The following is a 15,934-nucleotide window of genomic DNA, read 5'->3' on the forward strand; positions in this document are numbered from 1 at the left end:
GAGACAAAACGAGGCGGTTCAGCATCACAGAACATGTCAAAGTAGACAAGGGGTTGTGTGCAGAGAAACACTGGTGTCCTTTTGGTGGGCCATCAGGAAGCAGCAAATGGGCCCAGTGAAGTCAGTTCCACATGCAGAACATGAGTTTCTCAAGAGAATAAATGTCCCGTGCTCGTTCAGCTCTACAAATCTGGTTTTGGCACATGATTGCAGTAGTCTAGCATGCACTTCGGGGGTGCAGTTGGAGGAGGCAGCTGTGCTCATCCTTGCCACAGTGGGGTTTTTGTTTCTACTTGCTGCTGGTTCAGTGGCTTCAGTTGTCTCCTTGAAGCATCTCTAGTGCCAGAAACATCAGCAACAGTGGAATCAAGACTGGCTTTTCTGACAACTATTAGATTGTCAGCCGTTGTAGTTTACCCTGGTGCCATTTCTTCTCTTCACAGGTGGGTCTCTGGGATCCCTGAGTTTCTGCAGTTTGCAACAGGCCTCCCTGGTAAGCAGAGTGGAGACCATACTTCCCAGTGCAATCCGTGCAGCACTGCTTGCTGCTGCTGTGACCTTCTGCAAGAAAGTACCCAAGCAGGTGGGTGGATAACAGCCAGGAAGCTCCTGAAGGGAAGGTCAGGGAAGGGGGCAGTGTCCAGTGCATGCTTGTGTTTTTGGGGGCTGCTCATAGAACCTGGCTCTGCAGTGGGAGTTGGTGAAGATTTAGCTTCGTGGGTTTCTTTCTCTTCAGGGATTAGGGGTGGACTTCAGTCTGGATTTTTAATCCAGCTTTTGTGCTCTCCATCCTGGTGCTGAGGTTGTAGCACCTCAGCGCAGTACCTGAGGCTGGTCTTAAACTGGATGCCAGACACTTGCTGTTCTCACCAGGACTGGGTTTTCACCTCCTTTTCTTTGGGCTAACTGCATGGAGTGGATTGAAATTGCAAGGTTTACTTGCATACTTTTTTTTTTTTTTCTTCTTTCTGACGTTTCATCACATTTCTCTACTCAGGCAGGTCATTATGGCTGATGCAACATTTGCTGCATGAAGCTTTGGAGTGGGGAGGCTTTGTAGAGTAGTTAAGGAGGAGGAAGTGATGGGTAGGTTGTCTGGGGAGGTTGTGGTGTCTCTGTCCCTGGAAGCTTTTTGGAAGAGACTGGCTATATGCCTCAGCTGTGTTACATAACAGTGGGACCTGTTATAAAGCAGAATGTGAACTGCTTGTCTTTGCACCATTCCTTCACCTCTGCTTTGCAAAGAGTATTTGCTGAGTTAATTGGTAGTGACAAATGCTCATGGAATATTGCAGGTGCGTGAATAACCATCTAAGAAGTATTTGGAAGTAGTTACTCTTGGTATTCTGGGTTTGGGCTTCCAAACAAGAGCTCCAAATAAGTGAGCAAGAAGATGACGTGCTCTTAGCTGTGGTGCCCTTTGCTGAAGGGGTGTGGGCAGCAAAGCCATGCAGAAACCGTTAGTAATCCTTGCAGGCTCTGATGTGGTCACACCAAACCAGAGGCTTTGTTTTATATGTGAATGCAGTCACTTCACTTTCTAATATTTGGCTGGCTTTTTATTAAAGGAGATGCCATCTCCTTTTTCCCTGCTTCTGTTTTCGTTCAAGAAGCTGACATTTCTCATTTGTTTGGAGTGTTTTAGTCACTTGAGAGGTGTGTAGGATTCTCAGAAGCTCAGGAGCTGTTTTACTCTTCAGCAGTGTCCTTCCTCTGCATACAGACAAACAGGAGACCTGGGCTAAGAGGCTAAGGAGAGCTACTGGCATGAAAGCAAGCCTCTGAAAAAGGATGGAGCAGCAGAAAGGCTGCATTTCTTCAAGGGATCTGTGCACTGCATGAGAACAGATGATCCTGCTGCCTTTTCTGCAGCAGGTAATTGAATGTTTTGTGTGTGCTTTGCTTATTCTTTGCAACCCAGAACGTGTTTCTCTTCCTAGCTCTTAGCTCCTTCTTTCTTGTGTCTTTTGTATTTTTTTTCTCATCCTCCTCTACTCTTCGCACGTGAGGCACAGGCCAGAGATGCATGCTACCCCCTTTGACATCTTCACAGCATGACTGATGCTAGCCAGGCTTTGAAACAGAAGCAGCTGCAACACAGGGCCACCCCAGCAGGTCTCCTGTGCTGCTTCCGTTCCATCTCTCTGCATGCATCCGGAGGAGCCAGCCTGCTCACAATGCCATGGCCGTGGCTTCAGCCAGCCAGAAGTCATCTGCAGTTTGCCTCCTGTGACACTGAGTCACAGGGGAGAGGAAGGTCTTGATTCACCATCTCATGGGAAATGCTCTGGCTCCAGGCTTCCTTTAGCATTTCCTCGCTTAGACACCAGTTCAGCAAAGCATTTGAATAGAGTTCATTGAACTGCTGTCTACTCCTCACTGCCCCCCCCCAGTATGATAGAAATTTTTCTTGTGGCACTGATGGTTGTTTCCTGAAGAAGTGTCAACTATATGAAGCAGGGCTGGGTACTTTGGTGTTCCCTATTCATGAAGAATACTAAAAATACTTTGTTAAAAACATGACTCTGGTGGCAGATTTTTTTTTTCCTTTTCAGCTTTTGCAAACTCTGTCAGTTCAGTAGTGGGGAAATATGCATGCATGATAAAGAAGAGGCTTTTTTTTTTTTCCCTACTGCCAAAAGAAATGCAACATTCTGGGGAAAGAGGAAAAGATCTCATTGCTTTCATCAGTAAATGAAACTGAAGAAAAAGTATCTCCTTCTTCCTCTCTCTCTTAACCATTTTGGAGGAAATTTTCCACTTAGCCACCTTTTTGGAGGCACTGGACAGCTCTGCCTTGGCCTCGGTCCAAAAGTGTCTCTGATCTGCACAACTACCCTGGAAACATCACTGGAATAGGCTTTCCTGTGAGATTTCTGCTTCCTGCTGGGCTGACAATGCAGCCAGACTCGGTGGGATTTCCCCTGCGCCAAGGGGGACGCGGTGTGGCTGCATAGTAAGTAAAGTCTAAGGCTCCTCCTGAGAAGAGGAGGAATCTGTGAAGACCCAGGTCTACTTAAATACTCCAGGTGTTCACACTTGAAGTTTTTACTGGTGGGTAATTCTTTAAATCATTAATGGGTGAAGGCAGCCTTTAGATCTGCCAATCTTATGAAAGGAACTTAATGTTTGGAGTGTTGCACTGGGACCCCAGAGAACTACTTTGGGAAAACTAAGCAAGTAACAGCAGCCATGGCTGGGCAGGATTGCTTCACTCTCTTGCTGCTCCTTTAATCCCCTGTTGGCTCGCCTCTGGCAGGCAGTGCAATCAGAGCTACCTTGGTAGCCTCTCTCAGCTGTCGGGTGCTCCAGTGGTGTTAGGGACCAGTGGGTGCCTGTCCCAGGCACGCGGGAAGAGGACAGTTCTGACAGACTTCTTATTTCCTCCCTTCCCAACCAAGGTGCTCCAGCTGAGCAGAGCTGGGCTGGGACTTGGAGCACCCATTCATTTTACACTGATGCCTCAAAGATCATTTGAAGCTAGTGGTTCTGGTGTCATTCAAGGTGATGCTGAATCCCTAAAGCCTCTTTCTAAATTCCTGGTGCCTCCTGTCTCTCTCACTGAGATGTGCTGCTTTACAGACTTTGCTCTAACAGAATCTGCGGGGCTGGACGGTGCAGCCTGCTGTTCAGATCACATTTACAGAGGGCTCATGCTAGACTTAAGCCCATATTACATTTGTTCCTTTGTGATTCTTATGTTTGTCTTGTACTTTGTCTGGGAATTCAGATTGTGTGTCTTGGCCTGGCTCTGTCATATATGGTTAATCCCAGTTTCTTTGCTCTCCTTCAGGGCCTTGCTAGGGAACAGGAAGCAAATGGAGTGTCTTGGTGAGACGGCTTGTAGGGAGAGCTGACTGCCTGCCAAAAGCCCCATCCAACTGCAAAAGCAGCTGTTTCAGACCAAAAAAGTTTGTAAGCAGAATTATTTTCTTAGCACCTCATCATGCTTCCTGCAGAAGCTTGGGCAGTCAGACAGGTTTTCCATCCTGGTAGGCTAGGAAACACGGGGCGGGGGGGAGATTATTTAGACAAGATGGTGAATATTATTTGGTGATTGCATTGCAGAAAAGTCTGGCTGCATGTGGGTGAGAGGGGAGAAGTCTGGAGGCGTGAAAAGGGGAACACTTGAGCCAAATCAATACTAGGGGTTTGGAGTCAGGTTTCTGCCTTTTTCCTGTGCCTGCTAATTCCAAGCCCCAGCTAGAGCAGGTTTGCTAACTTTTACAGCTGGATCTGGAAGATTTGTGTGTGCATGCCTCAGGCACCACAGAAAGAAGGAATTTTTCTAGGCTGTGACGCAGTCTACCTGGAGGACTGGCTTTGTCTTGGCTCCAGTGGGTCCCAGTTCTCCAAGCTGTGGTCCTGCCTAGTACCTCTTCTACACTAAGAAGTACCTGGAATTAAAGAGAGAGATTTGTTTGGGAAGTAATTAGAACAGGAAAGGAGAGAGACCTGCTCCCTGTGTCTGACATACAGGTCTCACCATCAGTTCTCTTATGGAAAAAAACACCTCCGCATGTTGCCAATGGACCAAAGGAAAACATTCGTTGAAATTATCCTAGATGGGTTGTGAAACCACACAGAGAAATATCTATCACTTGAAAATAGCCCTGTTTTACAGACAATATAAGAGTCAGCTTCGCAACATGCTTTGCAAGAAGGTGTCATGCTGAGGCACTTTGTTAAGGAGTGCATAGAGATGGCTTTTCTTTCTTTGGGTCTGACTGTAATGAGACACTGCTGCTGTTTTTGGTGGTGCTTAGGCTGCAGGAACTGCTGCCCAGTGCCATTGTACTGGTGGTGTGGGCCACATCCTGCATAGGCAGGCTTGCTGCTGGGCCACACCAGCCTGGAGAAGGGAAATTCCTGATCTCAGCACCTAGACATGCCCTCTTTGTCAAGGCTTATCTTGTTGATGTGGCTTGTGTTGAGTCTTCCTCCATGGTGTTGTTGTATGTGGGGTGTCAGCCTATTGCTGCTGCTACAAATGTTTCCCGCTTTGGTTGTGAATGGCATAGCTGTCCTGACATGGAGACAGACTGTGCAGTTCACAGGTAGACCAGGGATCTTCTTTTATGTCTTTTTATCCCCTTGCAAGTCCCATGGGGTTCTAATTTATGTCCTCAAAATTCTCAGGTTGCAGTTTGGTCCCAGCTGACGCCATTGTGGCACGCAACAACCTCCAGAATATCTGCCATGGGACGAGACCTTTTGGCTGGAGGAGTCTGTCACTGTTCAAGCATGGCCCAGATCCTTAGATAAAGGTAAATCTCCCTTTGTTCCTCAAACACAAAGCAGTAAGCAGCAAGTTTAGGGTCACAGATGTCAGCACAACCACATAGTGCAGAGCTGCTGGGGGTCATGTGCCCTCATCCATGCCTGCCTATGGCTCCCCTTAGGGCACGGCTACAAAATGTTTCTCTGCATCTTTGGTGGCATGCACTATCTTTTATTGCACTCCTTTTTATATTCATAACTTTGATGATGGCAGTAATTCCAGAGCAATGTTACAAGCAATTAGCTGCTACAAGCCTTGCTGGCTGGCCGCTTCAGGACACTGTTTCAGAGTGCTTCAGAAGCAGGACTGGGAGTGGGGGGAGGGATGTTGCTTGTCCTGAGCTGAGGCTTTATTGCCACAGGGAAGCCTTAATTACAAAGCAAAGCTCGTTCTCGACTTGGTTGTATGAACTCTGGGGCCCTGTTACGCTTGCAGCAGGATGCAGCATCCTTTTCTTCCTGGCCCAAACTGATGGCTATCATTTGCTTTGTCTGCCTGCAAATGCAGGGACAAATTTCATTGGATAGTGATGCCTGAGCATGGATGGAAAACAGATGAAAGTATAGTGTGAGTCAGCAGCTAGATACACATTCAGATAAATTTAAGCTAGAAATAAGGTACCCGGTTTTAATGGTCACTATTTAATTGTTGATACCAATTGCCAAGGGATACAGTGGTGGTTTTTTTCTGTCACTTGAAATCTCCGAAGAAACTTTGTCTATCTCAGCAAAAAGACTTGGGTTTGGGACATCAGATGAAATTCAAGAATGCAGGAGACCAATCTAAGTGATCATGAACAGTTTTGCTGCCCTCTTAAAGTCTGGAAATCTAAAACCAGTCATTTTGAAGGCAGTTGACATTCTTTAGAAGAGATATTGCTATCTTGTGACAATCCGTCTTCCCCTCTCATCAACCCTGTTTTCCTAACACATTACTGTGGGCTGGTAGGCGTGTTTGACTGCAACCAAAACCCAGTCAAGAGCTGTGTTTATTAAAGGCTTCTGTATGTCTGTGTGATGTGGAGAGGTAGTTTACACCCAGACCTGAAACACACAGGTAGGTGTATGAAGAGGCTTTGTGCTGAGGTCACAGCTTGTAAAGAGTTTCTTTTGGTGGCAGTACTGTCAGAAGCATCTCCTGCCATTCACTCTACTCCATTGCTGCTTTCTCTCTCTTTTCTCTCTTTCTCGTTTGCTTTCTCTCTCTCCCTCTCTTTTTTTCTTTTCTCCCTCTCTTTTTTTTAAAATTTATTTTTTTTAAAAATAAGTTTCCCCCCACCATCATATGTCAGAATGTGGTTTCCTTCCATCTGCAATGGCTTTCACCTTGAGAACTTTCTCACTGACTTTCATGCCTGGTTCTTGCTGTAGGGCTGTCTGAATTTGTGTCTTAAGACCAGTCTGAGAGTGTGGGGGCTGGCGGATAAGCTGCCTGCTGCTGAAAGGGACACCCATTTGGAGCTGCTTTACCAGGTGGGAGGGAATGATCGTGGCCAGAGATCAACTAGGAGCTCAGCCCAGCCCTGGGCACTGGTAACCTTGCTGCATTCACTGCCGAGGCCAGGGATAACCATCGTGCAAGGGGTGCTGATGTTTCTGGAGGAGATAGGGCAGACAGTGATCTAGTGATTGGAAGGTCCAAACAACTCTTTCTAGATTTGACCTGAGATTTAGGAAATTGGTGGTGGGGAGAACACTTGTTTGAATACTTGTGATCTTTGAATGGCTTCAGGCTATGAAAGGAAGTCTGGGCCTCCTGAGGCATCCTGTGCCACAAACACAGACTTACTGTAGAAGACCATATCAAATCTGGCTTTCTACTCAAGTATTGGTTTGGATACTTAGTGTAAGAAACCACAATTAATCTAAATAGTAATTGATTTTTTTTGTTTTGTTTTGTTTTTGGTGTGGGGGGTGTCTCTAATCCTGTGACCTATCTTTGATTAGTAAATAAAGAATACTTTGGCTTGCTGGAGTTAGGGTGATGTCAGTGCTGTAATCTAATATTGCAGCATCACAATGGTTTGGGCTTGTTGATCTTAATACCCTGGAAACTGCTCCAGGATACCAACAGGGTGATAAAGTACATCGCCACTTAACTGCATGCATCTCTGTAGCAGAACTATCTTCCTATCAGTGACATTAACCAAGAAGACTCTCTGGCCTGCCCTGAGGTGCTGGGGTCCCTGAAGCATGTGGTTTGCTGGGGAGATTATGATATGCTTCTGTTAAGCTGTGTTCTGTAAATACAAAACCTTCTCCCCCACCCAGCCACTGCTGTGCCATCTCCTCTCCACTCTCCAAAGTCTCTTCTGCTTTAAAAGAAAGCACGGATTTCAAGGTCAAACTCATGGCTTCCTAGGTGCTGCTATGCATGCTGTTGACTTGACCAAACTGTATTTGAAAAGTGCTGAGGATCTCTGAGATCAACGTAACAGGTGGTGAGATCAGCTAGGCCTATGACACCCTTACAGAAAAATGGAGAAATGCTGGAGGTCAAAGGTTTGAGTAATAGGATGAGGAAGTTAGCCCCACATCTGAGTCATGATCTCTGGGATTGCTCTTCTGAGAAAGGCATCGTTGTGCTTTTAGAAGAGCATTGGTTTTACTTTCCGAGTGTTCCCTTTGATTTTGAAGGGAGGAAAAGCATAAAAGAAGAACGTTTGTCTGTGTGTTCGTTCTCTACTTGTGAAAGCATGAGTCAAATTCACTTGTGGAGAAGCAGCCCTAATTCAGAGGGGGATAGAGTGCTTTCCCACCCTAACAGGGAATTTTAGCCTGAGATTAGCCTTGTCCTGGTTTTGGGTGGGACAGAGTTAATTTTCTTCCTAGTAGCTAATAAGGTTCTGTGTTTTGGATTTAGGATGAGAATTGTGCTGATAACACACTGTTTTAGTTGCTGCAGAGCAGCACTTGGACTTGCAAGGATTTTCTGCTTGCACTGCCCTGCCAGCGAGCAGGCTGGGGGTGCGTGAACCAGCTGGGAGGGGACAGCTGGCCCCAGATAGCCAAAAGGATGTCCCATGGCATATGGCATCATGCTGAAGAGTAAAACTGGGGGGAGTTGGTTGGGGGGCTTCTGGTGATCAGCTGGGCATCACTTGGTGGGTGGTGAGCAGTTGCTTTGTTCATTTTTTTTTTTTTCCCCTGTCTTATTAAAATGCCTTTATCTCAGCCCACAAATTCTGGAAATTCTGGCCCTTTTACCTTTTTTGATTTTGTCCCCCGCCCCAGTGGGGCATGTAAATGAGGCCCTTAGCTCCATGCTGCTGGTGTGGCCTTCCAAGTCCAGGCCCGGGAGCTTCCATACAAGGAGCAGTGGAACAGTGTGGAAAGGAGGTGACTTCTGGAGGAGCGTGACAGATGTGCCAAGTCTGAACACCTAGAGAGAGCATTGGGACTGACTGTTCCTCTTTATCATGCGAGATCTGGAGGGCAATGGATGTGGGCAGTGGGAGTCAGGATTCAAATAAATGAAAAAGGGGGGTTCTTGATGTACCAAGCAGTAGAGCGGGGAGAGTTTCCCCCTTAAAGGATGCTGTGGGTGCACCACAGGGGGTTTACTTGTCTTCAAAGGAAGACAGTACTGAGTGTCTGAAAGGAGGGCCTCTTGGGAATTACTGAAAAGACAAGCCATCTAAAGCTAAAGAAATAAATCTCTTCAGCTGAAAATGATTGCTGGCTGACTAAATAATTTGGGTCTGGGGAGGGAAATACAATATATTCGCAGCCTGCTCTATCTCTTACCAGCTCAGTCTCTTTTGGAGACAGTTGTGGGCCATGGAGATGACTGCTGGGGAGCTGCCTGGCTGGTCTAGGAGTCTGGGGAGAGGTAAGCCTGGAGAGAATTTCATTAAGTTTCTTAGTGCACAAAAAGGGGCATCAGCACAACTAGAGCATCCAGGAGGCAGCTGGTCTGCTTAGAAATGTTTTCTAGGCTATTTCTAAATTGTCTGCAGTCTCAATGATTATTTCCTTAGCACCCTCCTGAGCACATAGGGCGTGTGCTTGCACAGGAAATGTACCCTGGGGCACGAGGGCGGCTGGGGAGGAGCAAGGCTGCCATGCCTGAGGGAACAGAAGAGAAAGGGGAGGTCTGTGTGAAGGCACCTACAGCAGGACTTTGGAAACATGGCATTTGGCAAGCTGTATTTTCTTGGACAGTTTTACCTAGCTACAAACTGACACGTGGTAGGAAGGGTTGGGTAGGAAGGAGTACATGCGCGCCGTGCTGGGCCTAGGAAGGAATCAGCGGTGAAAAGGAATCTCTGAACTGAAATGTGTTGGTGTGTCTCATTGCTCTGTTTGCTCTTGAACAAAACCAACCCAAAGTAGTGGTGCTGACTGTTTTCTCTGAATGGAAAGCCAGGCTCTCTCCTTCCCTGGTATTCACATAATCATCTAGGTTGGAAGAGCCCTCCAAGATCACCGAGTCCAACCTCTGACCTAACGCTAACAAGTCCTCCACTAAACTATATCACAACACTCTAAATCTGAATGTCTTTTAAAGACCTCTGGGGATGGTGACTCAACCAGTTCAGAGTTGTATTCCCAGAGTTGTGATTTCAGAAAAACAGTTCTAGGAATACGCATTGCCCTGATACCTCCAAACACCTCTTTTAGGAGTTAACAGGCATGTAAATACCCACAACTCTGGGAATTCTTCCTTTATCTTCAACTTCTAAAAGGCTAGCTACAGAAAAATTTGTGCCTGGCAGAGCCTGCCTCTCCATTTGCAATGGTTGGAGTATGCTTTTTGAAGCCAGTTCTGCATACATGGGGAATCACGGAGCAGGTGACTTCAGCTTAACCTTCCCTCTGAGCTTGAAGAGCAAGCCAAGGCAATACAAGTGGGACCTTCTTAAGAGACTGCTGCAGCTGCGCAGCACTGCCCTTACACTGGCCCCACGATCTGTTTATCTTTTGCCTTCAAGGAAGTGTCAGTTAGAGGAAGCTTCCCCAAATGGTATGGCTTAGAAAACTGTATCCTCTGCTGGGAAGTGCACATGCTTCTTTCTTTATAAGCCATTTGATATATTTTTCCTCTTTCTCTCTCTTCCCCTCCTCCCCTGGCAGCAGGATCTCTGACCACTGCATGCTTTTCATTAAATCTTTCTGAATGTAAGCTTGTATGTTCTGACACAGGGTCAAAGAGTACCATTGCAGGGATAAAACTAAGCAACAGAATGGAAATCTTTTTCTGGTTTTGATTACTGGACATTTCCAGTTATTGCAGAGTGCGTTCTTGGCTGGGGTCTGAAGACTGAGTTAAAAATCACCCAGAAAGGAGCATTCCACGATGCTCCAGAAATGCTGAACTTCTCCCAAAATGCGCAGGGAGTGTATGTGCGGGGGGGTGTTGTGTTTTGGCCAGTTTCCAGCCTCTCTAACGCTACTGTCACTCTTATCCCACGCATTCTGCTTTTACAGGATCCATTGGAGGAGGCTATTTAACTTCCCTTGCCTATATGAACAATCGACACTGCGTTGTTGGGTTTAGTTTGTTTGGTCTCTAATGAAAGCCCTGTGCTTAGTAAATAACCGGTTGCTTACTCAGCTTTGCAGCTCCGTTACCTGAAGGTGTAATCGCTTCCTGCATCTCTGTGCCTTTGTCTCCATGCTGCAGTGCTGCTGGCCCAGGAGGTGCGTGCGCTGTGCCGCTCCTGCAGCTGCTCCTCTCTGCCCGGGGCACAGCAGCACATGGCGAGGAAACGGCTCCTGGCTTTGGCTGCATCTTCTTTACACTGGGTTAGACACAGGCTGCTCTGTAAGATGGAATGGCACCCCTCTTATTTCGGAGTGTTTTCATCTCTTGTGAAGGTCATGAAGTTTGCGCCTAAGAGGGATGGTGGCAAAGTCCACCTGTAACCGCTGCAGGTGCAGAGGGGCAGCGGAGGTGTAAGACAGAGGGCTGGTCCCCAGTCACCAGGCGTCAGCGTTTGCGCTGAGGTGCTCTGTGGGCACTTCTTTCGGTGTCTGGCTCTGCTGCTGACCCAGGCTGCGGGGAAGAGGCTGCTGTGACTGCAGAGGTGAAGTGTCAGGGCCCCGAGTGCAGCCGATAGGCCTTCATTGCCCTGACAGACGTGACCTGGGGCCCCTGCCCACACCCCTGCCCATGGGTTTGGGGGCTCCATTTCAGCTCTGCCCCTGACCTTCAGTTGCTCGCTGAGCTATGCTGTAGGGGTACCTGCCTCCCGCTCTGCACAGCCCTGCCTGTGCCTGGCACCATGGAGTGACTTCCCAGACTGACCTCGGACCTGCCTGCTGATTTCTGGACCACATCTGACCCTGATTACTGCCCCTGGGCTCAGACCTGCAGTTTGGCTTCCTGGCTAGACCTTGGACTTGCCTTGTCACCAAGAATTCGCCTGATGGTCTGGACTCTGGGTTGCCCCTCTGGTCCTGCAGGATGGGGCCCTGCCCTGCTGGCTATTATCCCCCTCAACTCCTCGTCCCCTAGGAAGCAGGTTCCCCCTGATGCTCCCTGGTGTGAAGCAGTGTCCTGTTGCTCTCTGACCCTTGAGAAGTGTCTAGGGAGGAGTGGTTCTTCTGAAAGGCTCATCTCAGTCTGAACCACTTCATCAACATGCACATCAACGTAAGAGTGTGTGGCTTTGGGGATGTCCTTTCTACCCACTGGGCAAGGTGGCACAGTGCATCAAGGCTGTGCTTGCCTCCGGTAGTGTGGCAAGTGGGTTCCCACCAACTCGTTAGGTACAAAGTTCATTAGCATTCCAGGTGTGGCATGTGATGTACTTCTTAACCCATCAGGTTAGCAAGACAAACACTTCCTTCTAGTCTAAGGGGAGGATGCATGGGGATTTGGGGTTTTGTTTCTTGATTGTGTTTTAAGCTGCTAACACTTCCAGTGTTTTCTGCTGGGATCAGCAATCTGTCCCATACTGTGGGCTTCGCGACCTCCCAGGACCAAAAGAAAAACTGCTCTTTTGCAGAATCCTTGCTTAACAGGTTCCTTGAAAAATATGAGATGTGTGTGATTGCCTGCTAGTTGGAAGCAAAGATTGTGACAAATGCAGTTACAGAGAAGAAACAATAACAATCAACAACAGACAGGAGGAAATGGCTCCTCAGAGGAAAGGAGCCAGACTAAGGGAAGAAAAATGCTTGGATTAGATGTGTGAGTTTTATGGGAATAGGGGAGAGAGTGGAGGTTTCCTTGCAAGAGGCACTGCCGGGTCACCCTTCTCACTGCCTGTTCTGCTAGCAGCTGCACATCTCCTCCGGCGGGACAGGTAAATACACAGAAGGAAACGTGGCACCTTCTGCAGGCAGTTGCCAAGATATGGACGCAGCTTTACAGTGGGAACCGGCCCTCTCCTCTGCCGCCCTTCTGCAAGTCTTCTTGTTCCTCTGGCAGGCTGATGTTCCCTGCCCGCCACTGCCCACTTCCCCCCCTGTCCTCCTGTTACCTCTTTTCAGATAAACCCTGTTTAGGGGGCAGCTGTGCAAAGTGGTCTGCAATGTTGTCTGCACGGCAAGAAACCTGTGATGTGGACGTGTAATTCCACGCTGTTTTGCACTAAATCCCTCCTGCACCTCTCTTTCCTTGAGCTTGTGTCAAGCTGATGGCAAACAAAACCTATTTTTCCTTCTTTCTATGAGGCTCCTATGAGTGTAGATGGTGGAGGCTGCAAGCTCTTACTACCCTTCAGAGCTATAGACAAGATCTTCCTGCATGCACCGTGCGCCTCAGAGGGTAGGGTATAAGGGACATTTTGGGAATGGCTGGGAGATGTCTGCAGCCTCTTGGAGATCCCCGTTTGCAACTGAAGGGTAAGGTGGGCTGGCTATGTTGTCACTGGGACCCTCTGCTATCTTGTTTCTTCCTGAGTTGAGGGATTTGGGTGACCCAGCAGCCCCTGTTGTGTTTGCCTGCTGCCACCCCAGAGGAGCTTTATTGGATGTGCTATGTGCAGCTCGCAAGGAACAGATTCTCATCAAAGTGCTATTCACACCGTGTTCCTCTGAATCTTGTCTGAGTATTGCGGAGACAAATCAAGGCTGAGAAACTTTATTGCTGCAGAAAATCGAGAGAATTTTGTTTTCCCCACATGTAAGAATGCTTTGTGTTGCTGGAGATTTGGGGCTGGATTAAGCTGGAAGTAGGAAGCTGAGGAGATGCGAATAACTTGAATCAAAGCTGAAGAAAGTTTTCTTGTCATCCCTTGTGAAACATAACTCACTTATACAGCTAACAGGTGTTGTGTGACTCTCAATTATCGCAAAAAACAGAATGTGTTCCTACTCCTAAACTTAGCTTGCTTTTTTCTTGGACTTTGTTAAGAAATTTCTTCCTTTGGAGGTCTTAAATCTTCTCTATATTACTCCTGTCACCATTCTGCCAAGGAAAATGTAAAGTAACACAGCTCTGCTGTGATTATCAATAAGACGTTAAAAATATCCCAAGCTTATCTAAGTTTGGGCTTCTAATGTGGTGACAGCACTGGAGCTGACCTGTTGTTAGGAAAGTATTTCCAGCTGCTCCAGTACTGCTGAGATCCTCTGTTAAGGCTTGTTCCTACAGCCTGCACTGTCCACGCTGTCATCGCAGGGGGAAAAGGTGGGTTCTTAATATGCATTTAATAGTGCACCCAAGTGCACCACCAGGTTACGGACCATTAAGCTCCCTGCTCTACATGTGCTAATGCATATACAGAGCTTACGAGACTCAGTATTCACTGCTGGGAAGTGCATGTGCTTCTTTATATATCTATCTATATATATATGAGCCCTTTGACATATGGGTATTCCGTGGGGAAAAAATTTCCCCTCCTGTAGACAAGATGCCTGAACTCTTTTGGAGACTCTTTCAATGAACTTTTGAGATACCATTTCCCAATGTTGTTCTTAATTGCTGTGAAGTGGTTTTTTTTTTTTTTTTTTTTTTTTTTTTTTTTAAAGTAATTTTGTTTTTTTTTCTCCCAAACTAGTTGAGCTAGTTCTCATCTATTCTGGAACCTACTGATTTCAGTGATAGCTGCAAATGTGTCTGAGAAGTGTAAGCAGTTGCTGAAGGTGTAGTGTGAAAAGGTTTGTGGGAAGGGCTCCTCAGGTACAAAATTACGTGTTTGCTAAGATGAAATTTCAGCTCTACCTTTTTTTTCTCCTGTCAAAGTTTCAAAATCAGGCCACTGGCAAGGAGCTGTGAGTCAGAGGTCACTGTTGTTTTAGGATTAGTACTGTAGCTTTTAACAAGTGTGGGTGTTAGATGTCCTTCTAACTTAGGGAAAGGTTGTGCACCTCCTGTTATATATTTTGTATTGACACAAGATGATGATGCAGGTTCTTAGAAATTCAGACTTGCCTGTCTCTTATGTAAGGGACTCTGGAACCAAAATACCTTTTGAGGATCTATTTGTGCCATACGTTAGGCCATTCAAATTGCCTGGCACAGCAGGAAACACAAAGCAGATCTCCCCTTATTGCTGCCTGAGAATTTTCTGAGTGTCGGGATGCAATGTGGAAACTTCATTCAGCAGACCTGAGCCCATGTAAAATCTGGGACATCCTCTCCAGGGCAAGGGTCTCCATCACAAAGGGATGAGGAACCTGGAGAGGAAGTTCACCAGCAGGTAACAGATAACATTAACAGCAGGTTATATACATTACAGCAGCAGGTAACAGATAATATTAAAGACATGGATTTGAAATGTACCGAAGTCTTGTGTAGCATGTATAAGTTATGTTTATGATAACACCTGACAAATACAAAACCATCACTGCGTGGTGACTTATCACTTGGTTATTTCTGCCTCGGCAGAGAAGACAATTTAGACAGCTTCCATCAGGATTTATTGACTTGGTTTTAAAGTTATGTTGCAGACTACGGACAGGGCAACACTTGAAGTTTATTTTGGGCAAATGTTCTTTTAAAAAGACTTCAAAAGCCTTCAGATGGAATGTCTTAAGTTTTCCCATGGAGAAAAACCTTAACTAGATCAATTATGTCACAGTAATCTATGTATGTTGTCAGGAGTGGTTTTGTTTCTGTAGGGTGTGTGGAATTTCAACAATTAATTTCTAATTTTTCAGGAGTCAGAGAGGTCACCCATGCTCGTTGTTATGTTCCTCTAAGTTCCCAGCCAAATGTGCTGACAGAAGGAAGTGTTCCCAACAGTTCAAACTCTACTGAGATCCTCTGTCAAGGCTTGTTCCTACAGCCTGCTCCGTCCACGCTATCATCAAAGGGAGAAAAGGCAAGTTCTTTTTATGCATTTATTAACACACATGCGTACTACCAAGTTCAGGTGGGCCCTAAGCTCCCTGTCACCTCTAAATCAATGTGCTAATGTGTATACAGAGCTCTCACATGTGCAAGAAGTCTCCTGTTAGTTGCTAACTGAACTCAAGAATATGCATTTCTTTTAAAATAGTTAACAGCTACTCAGATTTGATCTTCATTTTCCTAGGCTGTCCTGAACCAGTACAGCAGGTGTTGGCCTCTTGAGGAAGCTGTGCTGTGAAGTAGATGTTACTCTAGGTGAATCCATTAGCCCTGTTCCTCTTCCCCGTATGGATGGGGATGTAGTTTGAAAATCATGGAACAACTAAAGATACACAACACGTCTTCAGTGGGAGCTGGCTGTAATAACCATCTCTTGCTTTTACTCACATTTTTTTAATCTATTTTGAA

The 15,934-nt window shown here is 46.6% G+C and overlaps 1 long non-coding RNA gene across 1 annotated transcript in view; it reads left to right on the forward strand.

The window, feature by feature from the left end:
- LOC118173155 overlaps window positions 1–15,493 on the forward strand; it is a 50,757-nt gene extending 35,264 nt beyond the window's left edge. The window contains exons 6-11 of the long non-coding RNA XR_004754060.1: window positions 444–583; window positions 1,701–1,875; window positions 2,556–3,504; window positions 3,794–3,915; window positions 5,140–5,267; window positions 15,334–15,493. This is a non-coding gene — a long non-coding RNA (uncharacterized LOC118173155). The remainder of the gene's footprint in view (window positions 1–443; window positions 584–1,700; window positions 1,876–2,555; window positions 3,505–3,793; window positions 3,916–5,139; window positions 5,268–15,333) is intronic.
- Window positions 15,494–15,934: the final 441 nt, after the last annotated feature.

Source organism: Oxyura jamaicensis, chromosome 12 (assembly GCF_011077185.1).
Source record: "Oxyura jamaicensis isolate SHBP4307 breed ruddy duck chromosome 12, BPBGC_Ojam_1.0, whole genome shotgun sequence".
NCBI classification, from domain to species: Eukaryota; Metazoa; Chordata; class Aves; order Anseriformes; family Anatidae; genus Oxyura; species Oxyura jamaicensis.